Source organism: Leopardus geoffroyi, chromosome D1 (genome assembly GCF_018350155.1).
Source record: "Leopardus geoffroyi isolate Oge1 chromosome D1, O.geoffroyi_Oge1_pat1.0, whole genome shotgun sequence".
NCBI lineage: Eukaryota > Metazoa > Chordata > Mammalia > Carnivora > Felidae > Leopardus > Leopardus geoffroyi.
Genome location: NC_059329.1, coordinates 20,119,313 through 20,143,371, shown reverse-complemented (window position 1 = coordinate 20,143,371; position 24,059 = coordinate 20,119,313). Strand labels below are relative to the sequence as shown.

General features: G+C 46.0%; 1 protein-coding gene and 1 long non-coding RNA gene across 2 annotated transcripts in view; both read left to right on the top strand.

Moving 5' to 3' along the window:
- LOC123600828 (CXADR like membrane protein) overlaps nucleotides 1-24,059 on the top strand; it is a 101,150-nt gene that overhangs the window by 40,871 nt on the left and 36,220 nt on the right.
- On the top strand, nucleotides 15,438-21,246 carry LOC123600830. Its single transcript, XR_006713841.1, has 2 exons — nucleotides 15,438-16,137; nucleotides 16,266-21,246. It is a non-coding gene; the product is annotated as an uncharacterized LOC123600830 (long non-coding RNA).

The window sequence follows — 24,059 nt, the reverse complement described above, 5'->3', positions numbered from 1 at the left end:
ATTTGGGTCTCATCGGACTCCAGGATCTCGGCACGACTTAATCTTTTGGATTCTTTCCCGGCTTTGGACATAGGAGCAGGGAGAACAAAAGCGCAGGTATGTCCGCACGTGCCCCTTACAGACCCTTGGTATGTTGTACCGTAACTGTGTGTGCATATATCTGTCCCCTCCCAGACTGTGAGTTCCTCCAGGGAGGTGACAGTCTTTTCTCCATCGTTGTATATCCAGTACCTAGTAAAATTCTTCAGGGGTTAGAAGCTCAGTAAACACCTGTTGAGTGAATGAATGAATGGATGAATGAGCGAGAGTAAGTGGGACATGAGCATAGGGGAGGAAAAGAACATATAAAGCAGAGGGGAAAGACCTTGAGGACAAGGGTTGGAGACTTCACAGGTGTCCCCAGGACAGCCTCATATGCAGGCAGGTAAATCCAACCTAAGAGAGAACTCTACAAAGCCCAAGAAACTTCAAGTAAGTGGTTTTGACCACCGGGTCACTGCAGGCAGCCGTGGCCTTTCTTGTACAGAATTAGCCTGCTTTCTTACGCACGGAGTGGACCTCATAAAGCTTGTGGACTCGATCGCACAGAATCGCTGGGGAAGTGGGACACACGACACGAAATAACTGATTTCATGGAACAGGTTTCTAGGCAGAACCCAGTGGTTTCTTCTCCATGGCCTTCCCCATTAGTGCCGGAGAGGTCCTTTCCCCTAAGCTCCCGGATGCTCTCCTGTCCTGCTTCCTGCTGCCGTCCCCACGCCGTGTGTCTGCGTGGCACGTGGAAGGCCCCCTGCTGAGTGGACAAGTCTGGCTGTGAAAGAAACGTGGTGAGATCAGGTGGAAGGACCCCAATACATCAGAGCAACTCGCTCTCCTCTCAGCGTGTTTATCAAGAAGCCTGCATGGGCTGGAATCGGTGGGCCTGCTGTTCTTTTCTTCCCCTTAGGATATGACCGTGATCCGGGGCTCCTAAGTCACTTTGTTTTCAATAAGCAAGTTTTGTGAAAACTACCAAGGCGGGCACCAGACCGCCCTGCCTCCCAGGAATCTGTTCTCTTTGTGGAAGAGCGACGTCTTGCTGATTCGTGTTGAGTTTCTCCTACGCTCTTACTACCCTGAGCAAATCCCATTCTCGTGCATGCGGCAGAAGTGCTAAGATTTCCAGAAGTTCCTCGACATGCCGCCAAAGCAAACGCTAACATTTCCAGATGTGAAACGACACCTTCCTGGGGCACCTGGGTGGCTCAGTTGGTTGAGTGTCCAACTCTTTTTTTTTTTTTTTTTAATTTTTTTTTCAACGTTTATTTATTTTTGGGGGGACAGAGAGAGACAGAGCATGAACGGGGGAGGGGCAGAGAGAGAGGGAGACACAGAATCGGAAACAGGCTCCAGGCTCTGAGCCATCAGCCCAGAGCCTGACGCGGGGCTCGAACCCACGGACCGCGAGATTGTGACCTGGCTGAAGTCGGACGCTCAACCGACTGCGCCACCCAGGCACCCCTGTTGAGTGTCCAACTCTTGGTTTCGGCTCCGGTCATAATCTCCTGGTTCATAAGGTCAAGCCCCGTGTCGGGCTCTGCACTGGCAGCATGGAGCCTGCTTGGGATTCTCTCTCCCTCTCTCTGCCCTTACCCCAATCGCACGCATGCTCTCTCTCGCTTTTTCCCTGTCTCAAAATAAATAAATAAACATTATAAAACAAACAAGAAAGCAACAACATGGGGCCCCTGGGTGGCCCAGTCGGTTAAGCGTCCGACGTTGGCTCACGTCATGATCTCACAGTTCATGAGGTCGAGCCCCACGTCGGGCTCTGTGCTGACAGCTCAGGGCCTGGAGCCTGCTTCGGATTTTGTGTCTCCTTCTCTCTCTGCCCCTCCCCCGCTCTCTCTCTCTCTCTCTCTCTCTGTCTCTCAGAAATAAACATTAAAAAAAAAATTAAACAACAACAACAACAATGCCTTCTCACCAAGGCTCGGTGGGCTTTTTCAGAGCCACATGCTGTGGCATATTCTTCACAGCCATGTCTTCTGGTGATCATCTAGGCACCTGCCCCTGATATCTGGCCCATCCATCACCACATCCTAGCCCAATTCCCGTTGCTTGAGCACATGCGTTGATTATACAGGAAACAGAATATAACCCTTGCCTTTCAAAGCAGTGGTTACAGCCACGATAGGGTAGAAGTAGCCCTTAACGTGCTACTCATGTTTCAACAAGAAGCCAAGACATCAGGCGGACACCCTAGACCTCAGCCTCTATGCAACAGAACAGAGGCAGTGAGTTAGTGAAGGACAAGTCTTGCTAATTTAAAAAATGTTTAGTACTGGGGCGCCTGGGTGGCGCAGTCGGTTAAGCGTCCGACTTCAGCCAGGTCACGATCTCGCGGTCCGTGAGTTCGAGCCCCGCGTCAGGCTCTGGGCTGATGGCTCAGAGCCTGGAGCCTGTTTCTGGTTCTGAGTCTCCCTCTCTCTCTCTGCCCCTCCCCCGTTCATGCTCTGTCTCTCTCTGTCCCAAAAATAAATAAAATGTCGAAAAAAAAAATTAAAAAAAAAAAAAATGTTTAGTCCTGACCAGAACCACACCAGTTGACTCTCTTCCCACTGTAAATGCCAGGGAGATACAGATAGGGCGAGGGCGGAAGGTTTCGGGGATCTAGCGTTTAGACTTGGAGTCCTTCGAGGCATGATCTGTTCATCTCTTAGAAGGTCTGAATTCTGGGGGTAAAGATCCCCACTGTCCAAGGGAAGAATCCTAGGCATCAAAATCCTTCCTCACTTTGATGCCCATTTTAAACTTATTTGACCAAGAATATCATCACCCACAAAGAGCTATCGAGAGTGTGATGTGTCTGACCCTATGCTAGATGTTGGGCTGTGAGTATGTCGTACCCTGCAGATTACAGATCCTTTACACACGGACCAAAGGGGCAGGTGTATTAATTACCTATTGCTATGTAACAAAGTACCACAAATTTAGCAGCTGAAAACAACACACATTTATTATCACAATTTCTGTGGGCCAGGAGTCCAGACGTGGTTTAACTAAATCCTCTGCTTAGAGCCTCTCAAGGCTACAGTCAAGGTGTTGGCCAGGGCTGGGTTCTCATCTGGGGGCTCAACTGAGGAAGGATGGGGCTTCTCCATTCACATGGCGGCTGGCAGCATTCGGTTTCTTGTGGTTGTAGGACTGAGAGTTTCTGTCTTTTGCTAGCTTGCTGTCAGTGACCACCTATAGTTCCCTGTCGTGTGGCACTTTCCATAGGCAGACAACATGGCAGCTTGCTTCTTCAAGGCCAGCAGGAGTGCTTCTAACTCCAGTCTGCTAGGTGGGAGCCTATAATTTGATGTGATCATGGGAGTGACAGCCCATCTCCTTGGCCATGTTCTATTGGTTAGAAGCTAGCTATAGGTCCCACCCACATTCAAGGGCCAGTGATTACACAAAAGCATGAATACCAGGAGGTAGGGATTAGGGGGGCCCCCTTAGGGTCTATCCACCACAATGGCAATATCCCTGCTTATCAGAGATGAGCAGTGAGGGTCAGGGAAAATGATCAGCAGTAGTCACTCAGCTTGTAGGGGACAAAGGTCCATGTGTTCTGATTCCATTGGCCACTGTTCCTTCCACCAAATAGGGACAGTGATAAGGATCCTGCCCTTAAGCAGCTTGCTAAAAATTTGGGGAGTAGGGCTAGAAATAGGACCCCCCAGAACTCTGGAGTGCCATCACACAGGAGAGGATTGGCCCAGGGAATAGGTTGTCAGGAGCCTTCACTGGGTTCTTGATGTGTCCCTCCCTGGACGTACCCAAGAGACATCAGAGATGAGAGGTAGGACTTTGGCTTGGAGCTAAGAAATCGTGAACTCATGTCCAGCAGCAGACTGACTATTTTCAGAAATCCTATCCACGCAGGAGCCTCAACCACAACTTTTCCTAGGTGATTTTACAACAGAAACCCCACAACTTTCATTTCCCCCTTCTCCCACTTAGTGTTTTGCCTGTGGGATTCAGAGGTCAAAGCCACTTACTATAGGTTCCTTTGTCTCCTCTGCCAGGTGTCATGGAAACTTCCCTAAAGATTGCTCTTTAATCTTCGGCTCACATTTCAACTTTAAGATCGTCTGAGTACCCGTAAGGGAAGCACCTAGACATTTGGATCTCCCATTGCCTCCCTTATCCCACCCCTGACCTCCAGGATCAAGATCCCACCTAAAGAACTTTGACCAGATCCACTTAATTCTCTCTGGCTCTGACAGAGAGCTGTCCTGCTGGGCCGCAGTGGAGAGGATATTTGTGTGAATAAGTACTATTGAAGTCTTTGTGGGCACTCATGCGAAATCGAAGTTACAAAACACCGTCCCTGTCTTACCGAACACATTCATTACGCTTTGGGGGGTGAAATCAGCACCCAAACCAATATGAGCCACTTTATGAAAAACTATTTAAATTAACTCAGTAATTAATTTTTTCTGCTTAAGTGCTGAATTACAATACAGGGTAAATGCCTTACCGATGCACAGATGGAAGAGCCCACTGTGAACCAGAATCTGGTAGCTTGAGCCAGGCTTAGAAAGAGACCCTAGAGAGCGGTGATTCTCAAACGGGGGCCGTTTTGTTTGCCGGGAACCATCTGGCCACGTCTGAAGACACTTCCGATTGTTGCAACTTGATGGGGGAGGAGGGGTTATAGAGTGAGTGCACAGAGGCCAGGGATGCTGCTATATATCTCATAAAGCACAGGGCAGCTCCCACAACAAAGAATTTTCTGGCCCAAAAAGGCAACAGTGCTGACTTGTTGGAAAAAGCGAAACCAAACCAAAGTTGAAAAACTCTGGTCTAGACTTGTCCGAGAGGAAGCCTTTTAGCAAAGGTTGGGGGAGGCGGGGCAGCAGGGTAGCGAAGCAACAGATGGAGGGACGGTGGAGGCACCAACCACCGCCCCACAGGCTAATCTAGAGGGTTCTCTCTCTCCAACTAATGACAGCCCATCTTCTGACATATGGCTGGCCAGCCGCAGCGAATGTAAGAATTACTGAGTTAGAATCTTAAAGTGTTATCACTGAAAGGGTGCTTCGAGATCCAGTCTGACCCCTCAGTATTACAGATATGGACACTCAGCCATAAAGAGACAAAACTGAGTTCCTTCCTGCAGGTAGGACAACATCACCGGCTCTCAAACCCAGGCCCCTAGCGCCCAGCCCAGTCCTCTTTCTTCCGTTGTCTGTTTGATTTTGTTTTAAGATTTTATTTTTAAAGGGTCCGCCCCCCACACGGGGGCTCGAACTCACGACCCCGAGATTCAGAGTCGCATACTCCACCGACTGAGCCAGCCAGGCACCCCTTTTTTTGATTTCTAAGAATACAATAGCCTTTTGAAATCTCCCAGCCAAGGTGGTTCCTCCTAAGTTGAAAACTGTTCTACAGCTCAGAAGTTTGCCACGTATTTCCGTGAAGGACCAGAGAGTAAACATTTTAAGCTTTGTAGGCCCTGCAATTTCTGTTGCAAATACTCAGCTGTGCCGCTGTAGCGTGAAGGCAGCCGCGGGTGATGCAGACACGAATGCGTGTAGCTCTGTGTTCCAATGAACTGGATTTATGGACACTGAAGTTAAACTTCGTATCATTCTCGTGTGACAAAGAACATTATTCTTTTTTTGTATTTCCGCCATTTAAAAGTGGAAAAACAAATTCTTTAACTTTTTTTTAACTTTTTAAAAAGTTTATTTATTTTAAGAGAGAGTGTGTGTGAGCGGGGGAGGGGCAGAGAGAGAGAGAGAGAGAGAGAGAGGATCCCAGGCAGGCTCCCCGCTGTCAGCGCTAAGCCTGTTTCAGGGCCCCAACTGTGAGATTGTGAACTGAGTTGAAACCAAAAGTCTGACGCTTAACCAACTGAGCCACCTAGATGTCCTAAACCATTCTTAATTTTTAATTCCGGGTCACACAGAAGGGGGGGCAGGGGCAGGGACAGGAAAAGCGTTACTAGATTTGGCCTATAGGTCACAACTGCTGAGGGCCACCTGGGTGGCTCAGGTGGTTGAGCGTCCGACTTTGGCTCAGGTCATGATCTCTCTGTCTGTGGGTTCGAGCCCCACGTCGGGCTCTGTGCTGACAGCTCGCAGCCTGGAGCCTGCTTTGTGTCTCCTTCTCTCTCTGCCCCTCCCCACTTGTGCTGTGTCTCTTAAAAATAAATAAAGGTAAAAAAAAAATTTTTTTTAAGTTAAAAAAAAAAAACTGCTGATAAGTTACTATAGCTAATCCCTCTCTCTTGCTTGTTCCCCACTTTTTATAATTATAAATCCAATTTGGGAACAAAAGTTTGCTCTCTATAGTCTGGCATGAAACAACTTTCAAAGCCTAGTGAAAATAAGTGGCAAACCATACACGCAACACGAATCTCATTTTGTTCTATGTGAAACGGAGTTTTCTATGTATATGTACACATGCATGTACGTATAACTACAGAGAGGAAACTTTAGAAGAGCATTTATAAAATTGCCACCAGGAATTACATGGGGGAGGGGAGGAGGGTTGAGGAGAATGAGAGAATATATTTCTGTATTAGTCTTGTAATTCTTCAAAGTTTTTTTTTAATTTTTTTTTTAATGTTTATTTATTTTTGAGACAGAGAGAGACAGAGCATGAACGGGGGAGGGGCAGAGAGAGAGGGAGACACAGAATCGGAAACAGGCTCCAGGCTCTGAGCCATCAACCCAGAGCCCGACGCAGGGCTCGAACTCACGGACCGCGAGATCATGACCTGAGCTGAAGTCGGACGCTCAACTGACTGAGCCACCCAGGCGCCTGTGAAGTTTTACTTTGAAAAAGGGTTAATGTGTCTCTTACACTACTTTGATATACATACCGGCCTGGGACCTTCACCCCCAAATCCGGCCCTTCTTGCTGTCTTACCGGAGGGAGTTGGGAAACCTCCTATAAGTAGAAAAATCCAGGAGACGGGGCTCGGAGTCAAACGCCCCAGGCCTTGGGGTTTCTGGTCATTTTCTGTTATTCGGGGGTGGGAGGCGAGGAATGACCTTTCACTAAATTAAGGGGGACAAGAGAAAAGAAAAAGCCAGCTACAATAGTGCTTTTTCTGCGGGGACACCGGTGGTCCAGGGCCCTCCAGAGGGAGACGGGAGTCGGAAAAGGCCTCACAGCCTGCCACCTCCTCGGCCCCAAAGCCTGGTGGGGTCTGAGGCATTCTCGAACCCTCCAGCCCATGTGGTTTCAATCCCCAGCCCTGCGCCTTCCGCCCAGCCCACCCCTGTAAAGCCCAGCAGCTCGGGAGGCCCTCTGAGTTCTTTGTTTGCTCAGAGCTGGGCCCCTCGGGGCTGGCTGGCTTCCCCTTTCTAGGACATTCCGGAAATGGTAGGGCAGCCCCAGGCGAGGGCTGCAGGCTGCAGGCAGCGTGCTGGGGGAGCTGGGGCTGCCTGGGGCCCTGCTCAGGGTCCCTGGGGAGAAGTAACCCTGCGACCTCTCAGCCAGCGCTGGCCAAAGCAAACAGCAAGCACACGTCCCCAGCGCAGCTTCTGGTGACACGGTTCATTCTTAGGGAGATGGCCATCTCCCCTCTGGGACCCCGCAGGCTTCACGGGCCTTTTCTCCTCTCACTCCCTCCACCCGCCCACTCCCCTGCTGCAAACCGGTTTCTTCTGAATTTGAAAGGGGTTTGTAGGGGAAATTCAAGCTTTCAAAGGTGGAAGATTAATTTGGTTTCTAGACAAGAAGGGCTGCATGGAAACCTCTGTGGGATTCCAGGAACTGGACAGGGGAGGTTTGCTCTCGCCCAGTTTGGAATTCGGACAGACCCTGTCAGTCGGTGTGGGCAGCTTGCCATTCCTAAAACTGAGGGCTGTTGGCCAGCCCATACGTGAGATTCCACTTAAGGCAGGTTATGAGAAAGTTACACTTTGGGCCTAGATTTCAGAAGTGTTGCTTAAAAGTAATGATCTAGGGGCTACTGGGTGACTCAGTCATTAAGCGTCTGTCTGCGGCTCAGGTCACGATCTCAAGGTTCGTGGGTTCAAACCCCTCATCAGGCTGTGTACTGACCGCTCAGAGCCTGGAGCCTGCTTTGGATTCTGTGTCTCCCTCTCTCTCTGCCCCTCCCCCGCTAACGCTCGGTCTTCTCTCTCAAAAATAAAAACACATTAAGAAAACAAAAACCTGTCTCCCCTTAGCCTTGGCCATTCGTACCTATCGTTTGCACTCCACAAATCAGGATTGCCATTTTCACAGAACTACCTCACTTTCTCAGAACATCAGCACGAACATTGCAATCATGTTTGGCACCTTTCTTGAGTATTTTGGTATGCTTCTCTCTCTCTCTCTCTCTCTCTCTTTTTTTTTTAAGTAGGCTCCACGCCCAATGTGGGGCTTGAACTCACGACCCTGAGATCAAGTTTTGCATGCTCTTTGGACTGAGCCAGCCAGGCGCCCAACATGTTGTTATTCTTGAGGTGAATAAGGAAAAGGGAAAATTTTCCCAGGATCAAAAACAGTTCGTTCGTTTATTGCTGCTCTCAGATTTATTGCAGTTGGCCTCCGTGATCCAGGCCCCTTCTTTGCAGTTAATTTGTCACGCTGCGAACAGAGCTGTCATGCTAGAGTGTCAACGAGACACCCCTGCCTGCAATTCCTCTGGCCCCCGGTTGCCCATGCTTCAAGGAGAAATTCTCATCTCCTTAGCATGTCGCGCAAACTCTTCCTGGTCTGGCCCCATCTACTTTTCCAGTTAATTTCCAGTCCCTAGCTCCTGTCAATTCTCTACTAAAGTCCCTGGAAATTTCTCATCTTTCCCTGAGCATTTCTCCGGGTCATCCAACAACTCTGGAATTCCTCTGGGTGCAATTACAATGTCATAGTGCAGAGAAATAGGAAGCACTGTGGTGACTTATTAAAGAAATCGTTTTCTCCACATCCACCCTCCAAACGGCTTCCCCTGTTCCACACTTAAGTGGGATCATACAGTAATTGTCTTTGACAGTTCCCCAAAGCAATCATTCCTTTCCCAAATGCCTGAATAAGGGCTGCTGCGCACTTACTGGCCTGTGTCTGTGTGCGGCTCAGTCAGCCTGAAGGAAGATGGAAATCCTGTCCTTCTGCAGTTTGGTCGGGAAACTAGAGACCCTGTTTCCGTCTTTAGGGTTGGTTCTGCTGCTTCCTGAGAGGTTTCTTGCCTCTATGTCCTCCCTCTCACTAGGATTATTCCTTTCTTTCCACTTTTGTACTCCTTGTTATAATAGCTAAGGTAGATTTCATACTGTGTGCTTTAAACCCAGCTTTCCTGTGATTAATCCTTACAATAGACCAGCGAAATCAGGACTATTGTTAGGGAATTTATGGATAATAAAACCAGGTTTATTAAAGTTAAGGATCTACGTAAGGGGAAAAAAAGGGGGGGGGGAGGGGATCTTACTTAAGGACTCCTTTTGGACCCAAGCCCACTTAGGTGACCGTTCTCCATGCTGTCTTTAAACCTACTATTTTGAGACTTTGGAGAAGTAAATTTGGGGCTTATTTTGTTGTTATCGTCTGTTTGTTTTGCTTTGCTCGTAATCTTAAATACATAAAATTAAGCTAAGAGGAGTGCAGCATTCCCTCCAAGACTCCAAATATTCTTTTCCCTGTTTGTTGCCTAACCTCTGTGGCTACCAGGAAATATTTGTTAATGGAACTGACAGGGCAAGTGAAATTTCTTCTGTACCCTTTATATCTGAGGGAGGAGAACAAAGAACTCGAACCAAATGCGGTTTGAGGGAAGGAAAAACAATCATCTAGATCCCATTTTGGAATGATGTCTATTATTTTTGAAATCCATTTAGGGAAGAAAAACAAAGAGTTTTGGGGTCTTAGCACACCTTTTTAGTTGGGTGTGAATATCATACCCCCATGGAGAGACCATGATGGTGTTTAGAAGAAGCAACTTCCAACCAAGTTTTAGTTTTTAAACATTTTTTAAGTTTATTTATTTATTTTGAGGGGGGCGGAGGGGCAGAGAGGAAGGAGAGAGAGAGGATCCCAGCAGGCTCCGCACTGCCAGCACAGAGGTCAGCACTGGGCTCGAACCCACAAACCGCGAGATCATGACCCGAGCTGAAACCAGGAGTCAGACGGCTTAACCGTCAGAGCCACCCGGGGGGCCGCTCAACCACGTTTTAGATCTTTGAGCTGTTTTCTGACTCGTGACCTACTTTTCTACCCCCCAACCATTTTCAGAAGCTCAACCCTCCTCCTTCAGAATGCTCGCTGTACATTCCCGGCTCGTGCAGAAGACACGGGTATGACGTTGGTCACATTGGGTGCCTGCCAGGGAAGGTGAGAGTGTCACTTAGGGGCTTTCCACCGTGTGTAAAAGAAAGTGTGCTGACCTTGTTCTTTCCCTCCTGATCTGCTCAGACACCATCCAGCCCACACCGTTGTTCTTCTTGACTCTCAGTGCTCGGATTGCAAGGATGTTTTTCTTCCTTTGTAACACTGCCAAAGCTTTCCAGAGCGCAGGTCAAAACACCTGAGCCTCTTTGCCCCGGGGGGTCACTTCCCAGCACCTCTCAGGCTGTTCTAGGTAACATGTGAGTAAGTCGCTGGGATGGGAACTGATCTTTGTCACCAAAGGGCCAGTCCCAGGCCTCTTGAGGCACTTACACATTTGGGGTTTCCCTGTTCGGGCCCCAGAGCTTCACATTTCTAGAAGGTAAATACCATCCAGTATTCTCTATCCCCGCCTCTAACTTTCTTAACTTCCTTTTCTTTCTAACACATGTGCTTTCTCACCGTGTCCATTCCTAGGAAGGGAGGCTCCCACCCGATCCTGCCTCAGCCTGTTCTTTTCTGAATGTGGGCGGCTTCCTGTCTGTGGCTTAGTGGTTTCCACTGCAAACAGAGTAGGAGATGAAATTCAATCCTTGGTTCTCTAAATTATATTTATTTCTCTAGTATTTTGGGCCTAGAGCTTCCGTGGAGGAAGAATGTGTGTTTTGGTGAAAAGGAGGAGTGAGGGGGGAAGGATTCGATGTGAAAGGGGCACATAGTTTCTGGAAAAAACAGCGCCCCGGAAGTCAGAAGGCCCGGGTTCCTGTCCCAGTCTTGCCATTAACTTGCATCGGTGTGACCTGACATTCAGTCACCTACTCTGTAAGGCAAAGTGGCTAGACGTTGTGAGGACAGTGGTTAAGCCCACAGTGCTTAGTTTCAAGTACCGGCTGTGCCATTTGTGAGTCATATTTCCTTAGGAATTTACCTGATTTCTCCAAGCCTCGGTTTCATTGTCCGTAAAATTAGAATAAAAGTTGTACCTATTCTATAGGGTGGCTGTAAGTATAAAAGGATAGTGTTCACTGAGCGCTTAGCAAGTGCTCAATAAAATTAGCTCAGTGAGCACTATCTTTTTATACTTACAGCCACTCTATAAAATAGGTACAACTTTTATGATGAGCATAGGGGCTCCACAGGGTTCTTCCCACATCTATACAGTTTATGACTTGATTTTTAAAAAGATCACTGATGGGGCGCCTGGGTGGTTTGGTCGGTTAAGCGTCCGACTTCGGCTCAGGTCATGATCTCGCGGTCCATGAGTTCGAGCCTCGCGTCGGGCTCTGTGCTGACAGCTCAGAGCCCGGAGCCTGTTTCAGATTCTGTGTCTCCCTCTCTCTGCCCCTCCCCTGTTCATGCTCTGTCTCTCTCTGTCTCAAAAATAAATAAACGTTAAAAAAAATAATTAAAAAATAAAAAGATCGCTGATGATTACATTTTAAATTAGTCTTCCAATTTTTTTTTACTGGGAGTTCTATTTCAGTTTTGTTTTTTAAGTTCCTCTTCTTCCAGGTTTGCTGAGAATTTTTTTTTTTAATTCACGAATGGGTGTTGAATTTATTGTGTTCTTTTTCTTGATCTGCTTAAATGATATTGCTTCTCTCTCTTTCTATAAATATGGGTAATTACAATGATTTTTTAAAAATGTTTATTTTTGGGGCGCCTGGGTGGCGCAGTCGGTTAAGCGTCCGACTTCAGCCAGGTCACGATCTCGCGGTCCGTGAGTTCGAGCCCCGCGTCAGGCTCTGGGCTGATGGCTCAGAGCCTGGAGCCTGTTTCCGAGTCTGTGTCTCCCCCTCTCTCTGCCCCTCCCCCGTTCATGCTCTGTCTCTCTCTGTCCCAAAAATAAATAAACGTTAAAAAAAAAAAATTTTTAAAAAATGTTTATTTTTGAGAGAGAGAGAGGGAGAGAGAGCGTGTGTGTGTGTGTGTGTGTGTGTGTGTGTGTGTGTGTGAGAGGGGCAGAGAGAGGGAGACAGAGGATCCAAAGTGATCTCACCAACCCAACCATGAGACCATGACTCGAGTTGAAGTTGGATGCTTAACTGACTGAACTGCCCAGGCAACCCACAATGATTTTTTTTTTTTTTTTTTTTTTTTAATGTTGAACTAACCTTACATTCTGAGGATAAAACCTACTTGGTCTGATTCATTATTTTTTGTATTTGTTACTTGATCTGATTTTGTTAAGAAATGATCGCATACATGTTCACATGGTCCGTGGTTTTTGTGTGTGAGATTTGTGTGTGTGTGTGTGTGTGTGTGTGTGTGTGTGTGTGATATCTTTATCTGGGTTTTGGAATCAGAGTAATATTGATAAAATGTGGTGGGAAGTCTTCCTTCCTTCTCTGGTTTCTGAAAGATTTTGTGTAGAATTGCTGTCATTCCTCCAGAAGAGCTATCTCTGTTTGTTTGGGGTTTTTTAGAGATTTTATTTTTAAGTACTCTCTACACCCAACGTGGGGCTCGAACCTGCAACCCCAAGATCAAGAGTCACATGCTCTACCGACTGAGCCAGCCAGGTGCCCCGATCTCTGGTTTTTAAATGTGAAAGAGATTGTCCCCTTAGTACCCCCCTCCCTGTCCAAGCAGTCTTAATTACCAATACGGAAAAGAAGTCATTATCTCAAAAGGTGGAAAAGTCTAACAATACGGTTCAAAAAGAGCTTGAATAGGTGAAGGAAAAGTTTAAAAAGGAAGAATTCTACTGTACTCAAAAATTATTTAGCTGTGTAGGATATTACGAAATCAAATATGTTTCATGATGAAAGTATAGGTTTATAGCTTCCCATGCTTTTCCTTTATAACATTTATCACATTTACAGATTTGATCTAATTACTTAATCATATTACTTTATCACATTAAACATAATTAGATACTTATCATTATTTTTCTTTTATTCTTGTGAGTCTTCTTTAGACAATTATAAGCTTCACTAGGGGAGAGACTAACTCTGTTTTCCTTACTATTATCTTCATAAACCTGGCTCAGTAGTAGAAAACTGGTAAATATTTAATTCATGACTGGATAGATAAGGAATAAACTCATTAATACTTTTACAGAGGCTGGTGGGTACTGAATAGGTGCTCAGTAATTGTCTGTTTAGGGCGTGCTCACTCCTGACGTGGGAGGGGGGTCTAGGAAGCAGGGAGAGTGAGTTCTCAGCAAAGTGGCTCAGGACCACTCTTCCAGATAGAGAACGTTGAATGCTCACAAAGGAGTTTCCCCTTGATCCTGTAGACCAAGGTGAGGCCATCGGAGGCAGTTAAGGAAGGCAATGCTTTGCAGACTTCCCCCCAAGTACGCCTAAAGGCAGAGGAAGGAGCATGCATGTGTACCCCGGGGGACTTGGGAACACAGCCCAGAATAACCTGCCACAAGGGCATTTCTTTAAAGTCTTGCTGTAGCTTAAAACTGCATATGAATTTTGTGTTCTCATATTTTTAAAAAAATACAGGTCCTTGTTTTCAATTACTCACCACAAGCTTCCCCGAAAATACTGATTACATGATTATTCTACAGCTTTTGTGGCCCTGTCATTCTGCCCATGTCCCCCAGGGAGATGAGCATATTTGTTTGAGAAGTACAAAATAAGGAGAACACCCATTTTTCTCACTGCTATATCCCCAGCAACCTCAGTGTCTGACACTTAGCAGATGCTCAGGAAGTGTTTATTAAATGAAATTTACCCAAGGGATACAGGAGTGCTGATGCATAGGGGCACGGGTACCCCAATGTTTATAGCAGCACTCTCAACAATAGTCAAATGATGGAAAGAGCCTAAATGTCCATCAACTGATGAATGGATAAAGAAATTGTGGTCTGTATACACAATGGAATACTACTTGGCAATGAAAAAGAATGAAATATGGCCTTTTGTAGCAACGTGGATGGAACTGGAGAATGTGATGCTAAGTGAAATAAGCCATACAGAGGAAGACAGATACCATATGTTTTCACTCTTATGTGGATCCTGAGAAACATAACAGAAGACCATGGGGAAGGGGAAGGAAAAAAAAAAGTTAGAGAGGGAAGGAGGCAAACCATAAGAGACTCTTAAAAACTGAGAATAGGGGCGCCTGGGTGGCGCAGTCGGTTAAGCGTCCGACTTCAGCCAGGTCACGATCTCGCGGTCCGTGAGTTTGAGCCCCGCGTCGGGCTCTGGGCTGATGGCTCAGAGCCTGGAGCCTGTTTCCAATTCTGTGTCTCCCTCTCTCTCTGCCCCTCCCCCGTTCATGCTCTGTCTCTCTCTGTCCCAAAAATAAATAAACGTTGAAAAAAAAAATTAAAAAAAAAAAACTGAGAATAAACTGAGGGTTGATGCGGGGCTGGGGGAGAGGGGAAAGTGGGTGATGGGCACTGAGGAGGGCATCTGTTGGGATGAGCACTGGGTGTTGTATGGAAACCAATTTGACAATCAATTTCATATAAAAAAATAAATGAATGAATGATGGCCATGAAATGATATAATCTGACCAGATATTCTTTTTTTAATGTTTTTATTTTATTTTTTTAAAGTTTATTTATTTTTGAGAGAGAGAGAGACAGAGACAGAGCACGCGTAGGGGAGGGGCAGAGAGAGAGAGGGGGTCACAGAATCCGAAGCAGGCTCCAGGCTCTGAGCTGTCAGCACAGAGTCTGATGTGGGGCTCGAACCCACGAACTGGGAGATCATGACCTGAGCTGAAGTCAGATGCTTAACCACTGAGCTGCCCAGATGCCCTGAATGTTTTTAATGTTAATTTATTTTGAGAGAGAGAAAGAGAGAGAGATAGTGTGCACACTCACAAGTAGGGGAGGGGCAGGGAGAGAGGGAGAGAGACAGAGAATCCCAAGCAGGCTCTGCATTGTCAACACAGAGCCCAACCTGAGGCTTGATCTCATGAACCATGAGATCATGACCTGAGCTGATATCAAGAGTCGGGAGCTTAACTGACTGAGCCACCCAGGCGCCCCCTGACCAGATACTGTAAATGGTTTTTTGTTTGGTTTTGTTTTGTTTTTTGAGGCGGGTGGGTGGAGAGCGTAAGCAGGAGAGGGGCAGAGAGAGAGAGGGAAAGAGAGAATTCCAAGCAGGATCCATGCTCAGTGAAGAGCCCGAGGCAGGGCTCAGTCTCACGAACCAAGAGATCATGACCTGAGCCAAAATCAAGAGCTGGACACCCAACTGACTGAACCACCCAGGTGCCCCCTGACCAGATATTTTAAAAGGTGATGTGGACAGGTGGCTGTGGGATTATTTCAGAGACACAGCCCAGTCATATTGGCATTTCAGTCCTCTGCTGCCACATAGACCTGTCTGCTGAGTTTTCGAGAGAGAGCCTTGTCCCTTTTCATCTCCATTCACTTACCTGGACAGCACAGTCCACCCAAAGCGTGGGAATTTAAGAAAGTTGGGGGGGGGGGGGGGTGGCAAAAATAAGTCTCTACTTGCCTCTGATTTAATCCCAAACAGTGGTTAACCAGTGAGCTGGGAAAATTGTACATAAAAACAGAGACAGTTGTTCAACTAAAAATAACAACAACAACAAATTAGAGCTGTTCTCGAGGGGCCAATTCAAACAGTGTTTTTCTAGAAGCTTCCCTCTCGTAAATCTCACTTCAGATGACTCACTCCTTCCTCTCTGCAACCTTGAGTGATGAATCCACTCCTGCTCGAACGTCCAGCACTCATTCCTGCCTCTCTGGCTTGGCCAAATCCCTTCACCCTGTCACCCACCCCACCCAGTGAAATGCTCGGATCTTTCACACCGGAAGTTTCATATCCCTCACTGATTTCATCATCCACAGGCTGCCATCTCCTCTGAGTTCCTGTGGCTTTCCAGGTTGTACCAATTTTGTGCTGTCTTCTGATATTCTTTGATTCTTTCGTCTAACTTAGCACTTTACTGGACGCTCCGTGAGGACGGGACCGGAACTCCCGTGTTAACCCTACTCACGTTGTCTTCCACAGCATTCCCGTGCAAGGCTGGGAAGGGGTACCTGGGCACGTGGTTGGGTCACTGGTCGCTACAGGAGCTGGTAGTCACCGAAGTCTGCCTGCCCGTCCCCCGCAGCTCCTCACGGGGTTTGCCACCCACTCATTAACGAGAATCTTCAGATCTCTGCTAGAGTCCTGTTAGAGTTCATGGCCCCAGAAAGGTCACAGCTGGAGGCCAACGTATCATGCCCACCAGAAAAGCTGATTCCAGGACTAAAAACCACAGTGGCTTTTAAAGACCACAGAGAAAACGAAAGAGTTCAACACACATGTGTCCTGAGAAGGCCTCCGTCTCTGGTAGGGTTTCCAAGTTGCAGACACAGCAGAAGAGAGGAGGGTACAGGCAGGAACTCTGTCTGGCAGAACAGGGTTTCATTTATGCTGAGCATGGTGACTTCGTCCCCAGGATTTCTGCACTGCCTTCATGTGGTCTGAGAACCTTGGCGCGTTTTCCCCCAGTCTGACCAAAATAGCTTAAATGCAACATGCCTGGTGAACAGAAGAGAAGGGAGGGAGAAGGGAAGGAAGGAAGGAAGGAAGGAAGGAAGGAAGGAAGGAAGGAAGGAAGGGGGGAGGGAAGGAAGGAAGGAAGGAAAAGGAAAGTGTAGGGAAGGGAAGGAAAGGAAAGGAAAGGAAAGGAAAGGAAGACATTCACAAAATTCCCGCACGCCTTTTCTCTGTGCATTTCCTAAATCAAGATTAGCAAAAGGACTCACGGTTTTCTCATTCCAGACGAGACTTGCTTTCACATTTTTCTGTGCCCTTCTCTCAGGCAAGATCTTATGGAGAAGAGACAGAATGCGCTGGGAAGCAGCAGCTTCCTTTCCCTCTTCTATCATGCTGAGCAAAGGCTGTTCCAGCAGAAATGCTTTCTGGCAGGAGCGTGACCACCCTGTCCCGATGCGCACATCCCAAGTGCAAGGATAAGCACTTCTGTTCCCAAAGAACGACCCCAAAGGGCACAGGGTTCCATGGCAGGATCCCAGAGGAGGGACATAGCCCTGCCAAGATGACTGCCTGTTGGACAGAGGAAGAGGGAGGGTAAAAGGCCACAGACACTATCAAGCCTTGAGTGATTCTCAAAAATGGTGAAAAGAAAGTGTCTACAGTATTGAAGACAATAGGGGCGCCCGGGTGGCTCTGTCGGTTAAGCGTCCCACTTCAACTCAGATCATGATCTCACGGCTCGTGAGTCCGAGCCCCCCATCAGGCTCTGTGCTGACAGCTCAGAGCCTGGAGCCTGCTTCCGACCCTGTGTCGCCCTCTCTCTCTGCCCCTCCCCCACTCACGCTCTGTCTCTCCCCCTCTCTCTCTCCCAAAAACTATAATTAAAAAAAAAAAAAAAAAGTTAAAATCAGGGCAGTATCGGGGCGCCTGGGTGGCGCAGTCGGTTAAGCGTCCGACTTCAGCCAGGTCACGATCTCGTGGTCCGGGAGTTCGAGCCCCACGTCAGGCTCTGGGCTGATGGCTCAGAGCCTGGAGCCTGTTTCCGATTCTGTGTCTCCCTCTCTCTCTGCCCCTCCCCCGTTCATGCTCTGTCTCTCTCTGTCCCAAAAATAAATAAACGTTGAAAAAAAAAAAAAATTTAAAAAAATAAAAAATAAAAAAAATAAAATCAGGGCAGTATCGAAGACGATACCTGCCCCCACCCAAATCACTTATTGATGTTTGAGGTCATGTGGTCGATGGAACACCGTTGTGTTTCTCTGCTCCCCGAATCCCATTGAGATGAAAGGGAAGGAGTAAAATGGATATAAATCCACAAGGACAAGATATGAGGGAGGAAACAAAGGAGAAAGAAAGGCTGACAAATGTTTGGGTGAAGCGAAGCAGATGCAGGAGAGACAATCGACTTGCCAAATTCTCTGGGATCTTGAAATTTTAAAATATGCAACGAGGGCCTTTTTGTAAGGAGTGAAAACCCCTTTAATGACAATTCCTAAGTGTTAGTTTTGGGCCGAGTTCTGAATGCCAAGCACGTATATTTGCTGTATTTGTTTCTTTTTTTTTTTTTAAGGCTGCTTTTTTTTTTTTAATTTGATTTTTAAGGAATCTCCACACCCGACATGGAGCTTGCCATATTCGTTTCCTTGTTTATTTTCACTTTCTCGCGGTGCACGCGCAATTCATCCGCCTCCTTGCGTAACGTGGGGGTACCTGTGACTTGAACAAGCCCCGGTTCTTAACGTCAAAACGGACGCGGTGAACCGTGTCTGTGCGTGTGTATGCACGCCCACTGTGTGCGGGTGAGCTGCACAAAAACGGGGCTGTCTTGCGGCTGTGTGCAAACACTCGCTTTTTCTTTTCAAGGTGGAACCTCAAGAGTGATCTTTTTCTTGTGTCCCATCTCAAAAAATGAATATTTTTTCCCCCGAATGCGGTATCGACCAGGTTAAAGACAGAGTATTCTAAATCTAGTAAAGCTGAGCCCGGATTGCTTATGGATGGGGAGCCAGTTCGCGAAAAGTCTCAGGAACTGGAGGCGCCACAGATACAGCAAAACGCGGAGCAGAGACCTGGTCTTAAAGCTGGGGAGTCAGATGAAAATCTGTTTAAAAAAGATCTCAGGTTCTCCTGCTGGACGTTCCATGGAACGGCCCAGCTCCTCCCCCATCCCACAGGAGAAGGGAGTTTGAGAGGCCTTCTCTCTGAGGCTGTTTGATTTGCATTTCAAATTGGACTCCCCAACCCCTTTACTCACCCAGCTCGGAGATCATGGGCCACTGCCCACCTCCCACTGACAGATGGGTGATTTAAGAATTCTCCTCCGGAGAAAGAGAACAGCTTCCGAGAAGAAGCCTACAGACGCTGACATTTGGGAAGGCCACCGTGAAAAAAAAAAAGCTACAGAGAAACCCACCGTACAAAGCCATTTGCGAAAAGTAAGAGGAAAACAAATAGAAACAGATTTTGCAGGGAACCCTGTGATTAATATCCTCGGAGACATAAGGGAAGATATTGTACGATGTTTTGCAAAAGGAACAGATTATTAATAATAATAATAATAATAATAATAATAATAGCAGTTTTTATTGAAAATTTACTGTGTACCAGGCTTGTATGAAAGCTAACTTTACCAGCACAGCATTCCTTTACTCCTCATTTAATGCCTATGAGTTGGGTACCATTATTTCCCCTCCATTTTATACATGAGACAGCTGAGGTAAGGGAAGTGTCAAAGGTCATACACCTAGAAAGGCGTGTATACTAAATATATTGAATCCCTGATTTTAACAACTACCGTATTTATAACGTCCCCCGAGAGAGCCTTTGAAAAAAATTCTTGGAAAAACTCAATCAAAAACCATGAGAAAAACATGAAAAATAGAGGATCAATCCAGGATCAATATAACACATATATATACAAATGGGAAGAAAATAAAATGAAAGGAATTATTCTTTATTTATTTGTTTATTTATTTATCTATCTTCGAAAGAGAGAGCACGGGCACATGCGGGGGGAGAGGGAGGGGGCAGAGAGAGCGGGAGAGAGACAGAATCCCAAGCAGTCTCCGTAGGATGTCAGCATGGAGCCCAATGCAGGGCTCGGGCCCACGAACCATGAGATCATGACCTGAGTTGAAATCAAGAGTCGGATGCCCAGCTGACCGAGCTACCCAGCGCTCTGGAAGGAATTATTTTTAAATAGTATAATAACATTTCCTGACATGTAAATAAAATAGGCTTTCAGACTGAAATGAACAGAACAAGAGACTTGCAAACAAAAACCCATCTGGGCACCCATCTTCATTCTGGGAATGAAGATAAGACCCTAAAAACTTTCAGAAAAAAGAGGTCACTTACAAAAGATGGGAATTAAATTTGGCATCAGATTTCTCAACAGTAACCCTGGAAAGCTGGAAGTCCATGGAGCCATGCCTTCTGAAATTTGAGTGAGAATCCTATCCAGCCTAACATTCTATACCCAGCCGAACCGTGAATCAAGCGTGAGACACAGAATGCACAGGAACTAACAAGTGTTACCTGTAGGAGGGAAACTGAGACCCGGGTGCGGGCAAGAGGCTGACTCTTCACCATATGCCATTTTGTTCTGTTTGTTTACCATACGCTTATATTATATTATCCCAATAAGTTTTTTAAAAGCTTTTTTACGTGGTCCTAATAATGACCTGGATTTGGAAGGCGCCCATCTTAAGTTACAAAGCACTTGGGTGATGTCTTGTTCTTCACCAGTCCTCTCCCGTAAGCGTGAAATACACCTGGTCAGGGGGCGGGGGGAAAGGGAGGTCAACCGGAACCTGTTTGCACTGCTGATGGCGAAGATCATCTGGAAGACAATTCTTGGGCGCGCCAAAGCCAAGACTCATCATTAGGCCATTTGAATAAATCCATGAGGGAAGGAATGAATAAATGAGCAAGAAACAGCCATGTGAGTCATCTGGGTGTGGGTGAGTAACAGGAAGAGAGCAAAGTTAGGGGAAATTACTTGGCATTACGAATCCTCCCTTGCAGAGAACTGACATGTTCTCCAGGGATATATCCTGAGTGCAGGGAGCCAGATCGCAATTCTGGATCTATTCTTGCCACCTTAATGTGAGAAGCTGCCGTCTGCTGTAGCTGATTTATCTGCATACCATCATTAAGTAGCATACAGATCAACGTCCCGATTTTTAATTGCCATTATCTGTCTCTGGGAGAAGAGAAACTCTATGTTTCCTGTGAAGCGTGAGCTATACCTGATTACAATTCTGCTCATACACTTGATGTAAGAAGAATATTAAAGCTCACTGCAGTCCTTAAGAGCTTATCTAATACACTAATTATTTTTAAGCCCTTTAAAAAGAGTTGGTGTTAAGTGAACAGTATGATGAATATGGTCAACTTTTTACAAATATGTTAGTAAGAATGTATTCCAAGCACTTTACCTGAATGATCACAGCTCGGTAGCATCAGCCTCTCGGAGAAAGATTAAAATAGTCTTTAATGTTGGATACAAACACCATACGGGGAATTACTGTCTTTCACATTCTACCTGCCATAATCTCTGAAGACAGTTCTGCCCGCCCCCCCCCCCCGCCCCCAAACACACACCAAGATCAGGATGGCACAGCTTTTATAAAAATTTTCCCATGATAGGGGCACCTATGTGGCCCAGTCAGTTAAGCATCTGGTCATAATCTCATGGTCATAATCTCATGGTTCATGGTCATAATCTCATGGTTCATGAGATTGGCTCAGGTCATAATCTCATGGTTCATGAGTTCGAGTCCCACGTGGGATGAGCACGAGCCCTGCTTGGGGTGAGCTCCACTTCTCTCTCTCACTCTCTCTCTCTCTCTCTCCCTGCCCCTCCTGGAATTCTCTCTCTCTCTCCCTCTCTCTGCCCCTTGCTCACTCACTCTCTCTATCTAAAAAAAAAAAAAATTCCCATGACATAATTCCAGGAAAATGTATTATCAGAGTGATATGAAGATTATAGTTTACCTTCTTTGTAGAGCATAGGAAGTCTGACATCAGAATCTTTAGGTTGGAATTTTGGCTCTAGATATTATTAGCTCTGGAGTCTTAGCAAATTAGTAGCCTTTCTGAGTCTCCAGTTTTGTTCTGTAAAATGAGGCAAAACCCTGCCTCATAGGGTTAAATGATTAAGTGAATGATTAAGTATACACACACACACACACACACACACACACACACCATATGTATACATACGTAAATATTCCTTAGCATACAGTAACTGGTATATAGTAAGCGCTCAATAAATGCTAGTTATTATTAATATTATAAAACGTTTTTGTAATTTTCATAGTACTTTCACATAAACTAACACTAAACTATAATTCCCACTTATTCTGCATAGCAAAACTGAAAATACATGTGGGGAAGAACTGTGAAATCTGAACAGTGCTATGCAAATATAAAAGTGGTAATATCAAACTTATTATTGCATTTCCATAAAACAGAATGAAAAATTCATGTCATCACCTACTCTTAAGGGATGTTGTGATTACCAAAACATTAATGAATGGTTAAAGCACTTTTTAAGTCTATAAGACAATGATTATCATTGTGAGTGGAGAGGTAGAGGAAGTTATTGTATAATCTTTAAAGCTTTTATTAAGTTGGGTAGTAGACAGCCTCTAAGATTGTCCCTAATGATTCCTGCCTCCTGCTGGCCCCCTCTCCTTGAATGTGGGCTGGAATGATTTGATTGCTTATAACAAATAGAATATGGCAACAGATGTCTCCTCTGAGTTTCCATCTTAGGCACTGTTTTGTGCTCCCTCTTGGATCCCTCATGCCGAGGGAAGCCAGCTGCCATGTGGTGATATAGCCCTGTGGAGAGGCCCACGTGGTGGCTGAGACCTGCCACCAACCACATTGTAAGCTGACAGGTGGATTCTCCGTGCCTCAGGTGAGCCTTGAGATCAGACCACAGCCCCATCCAGCAGTTTGATTCCACCTTATGAGAGTCCACAGCTGCCCGGCTGAGCTATGCCCGGATTCCTGCCTCCCAGACACTCCGAGATAAGATATGTTGGTTGTTTTGAGCTGCAGAGTTTAGAAGAGTTTGTTATGCAGCAATAGATGATTAGTGAAAAGTGTAATACATAAAATGCACAACCCGTAAGTGTACAGCTTGACAAATTTCACAAAATGAACATGGCCCAACAGGCACCCAAATCAAGAAATAGAACAGGGGCACCTGGGAGGCTCAGTTGGTTAAGGGTCCAACTCTTGATTTTGGCTCAAGTCGTGATCTCACTGTTTGTGAGTTTGAGCCCCAGATAGGGCTCCACACTAATGGCCCAGAGCCTGTTTGGGATTCGCTCTCTCTGCCCTTCCCCCAGTTATGCACGCATGCTCTCTCTCTCTCTCTCTCTCTCTCTCAAAATAAATAAATAAACTAAAAAAAAAAAAGAAAAGAAATAGAACATAGTCAGCACCTTAGAAGCCTCCCTACGTTCCCTTCTACTCATCATCTCTTCCTCTGAGTAACCACTCTTTGGAATTCCGACAGTATAGACTAATTCTTTCTGTCTTTGTACGTTACGTAAATAGAATGACGTAGTACGTAATGTTTTGTGTCTGTCTTCTTTTAATCAGCATTATATTCATATCTAGTTTCTTAAAAATGTTCTCTAAGCTGCCATTGTGTAATCACAGTATTTAATCTATTCCAAATAACAGTAAAGAAGAGTGTGAATTTTTATATATGCAAAAAATGGGAGCATAAGTAGAGAGATATTGAGAAGCAATTCTGTATGTGGCCAAGAGCAGAAAAGATGAAGAAAAACTTTGAGGGAACTCATAAGAATGCTAGCGTGACACTCGATCAATAAAATTTTTGTTACATATGTATCCTGGGAGGCAGTATAATATACCATTAAGGGTACGGATGTTAGAGTTAAAATGGCTGGGTTTGAACTGTGGCACCAGTCCTTACTAACTTTGTGATCTTGGACAAATTCATCTCTCTGCATTTCAGTGTCTTTGTCTGTAGAGTGTGGGTAATAATAGTGCTTACCTTACAGGATTGTTGAGAAGATTAAAAATGGAAATGAATAGGGGTGCCTGGGTGGCTCAGTCAGTTAAGCGTCTGACTTCGGCTCGGGTCATGATCTCACAGTCCGTGGGTTCAAGCCCCGTGCCGGGCTCTGTGCTGACAGCTCAGAGCCTGGAGCCTGCTTAGGATTCTGTGTCTCCCTTTCTCTCTGTCCCTCCCCCGCTCGTGCTCTGTCTCTGTCTCTCTCTCTCTCAAAAATGAATAAACATTACAATTTTTTTTTAAATGGAAATGAATAG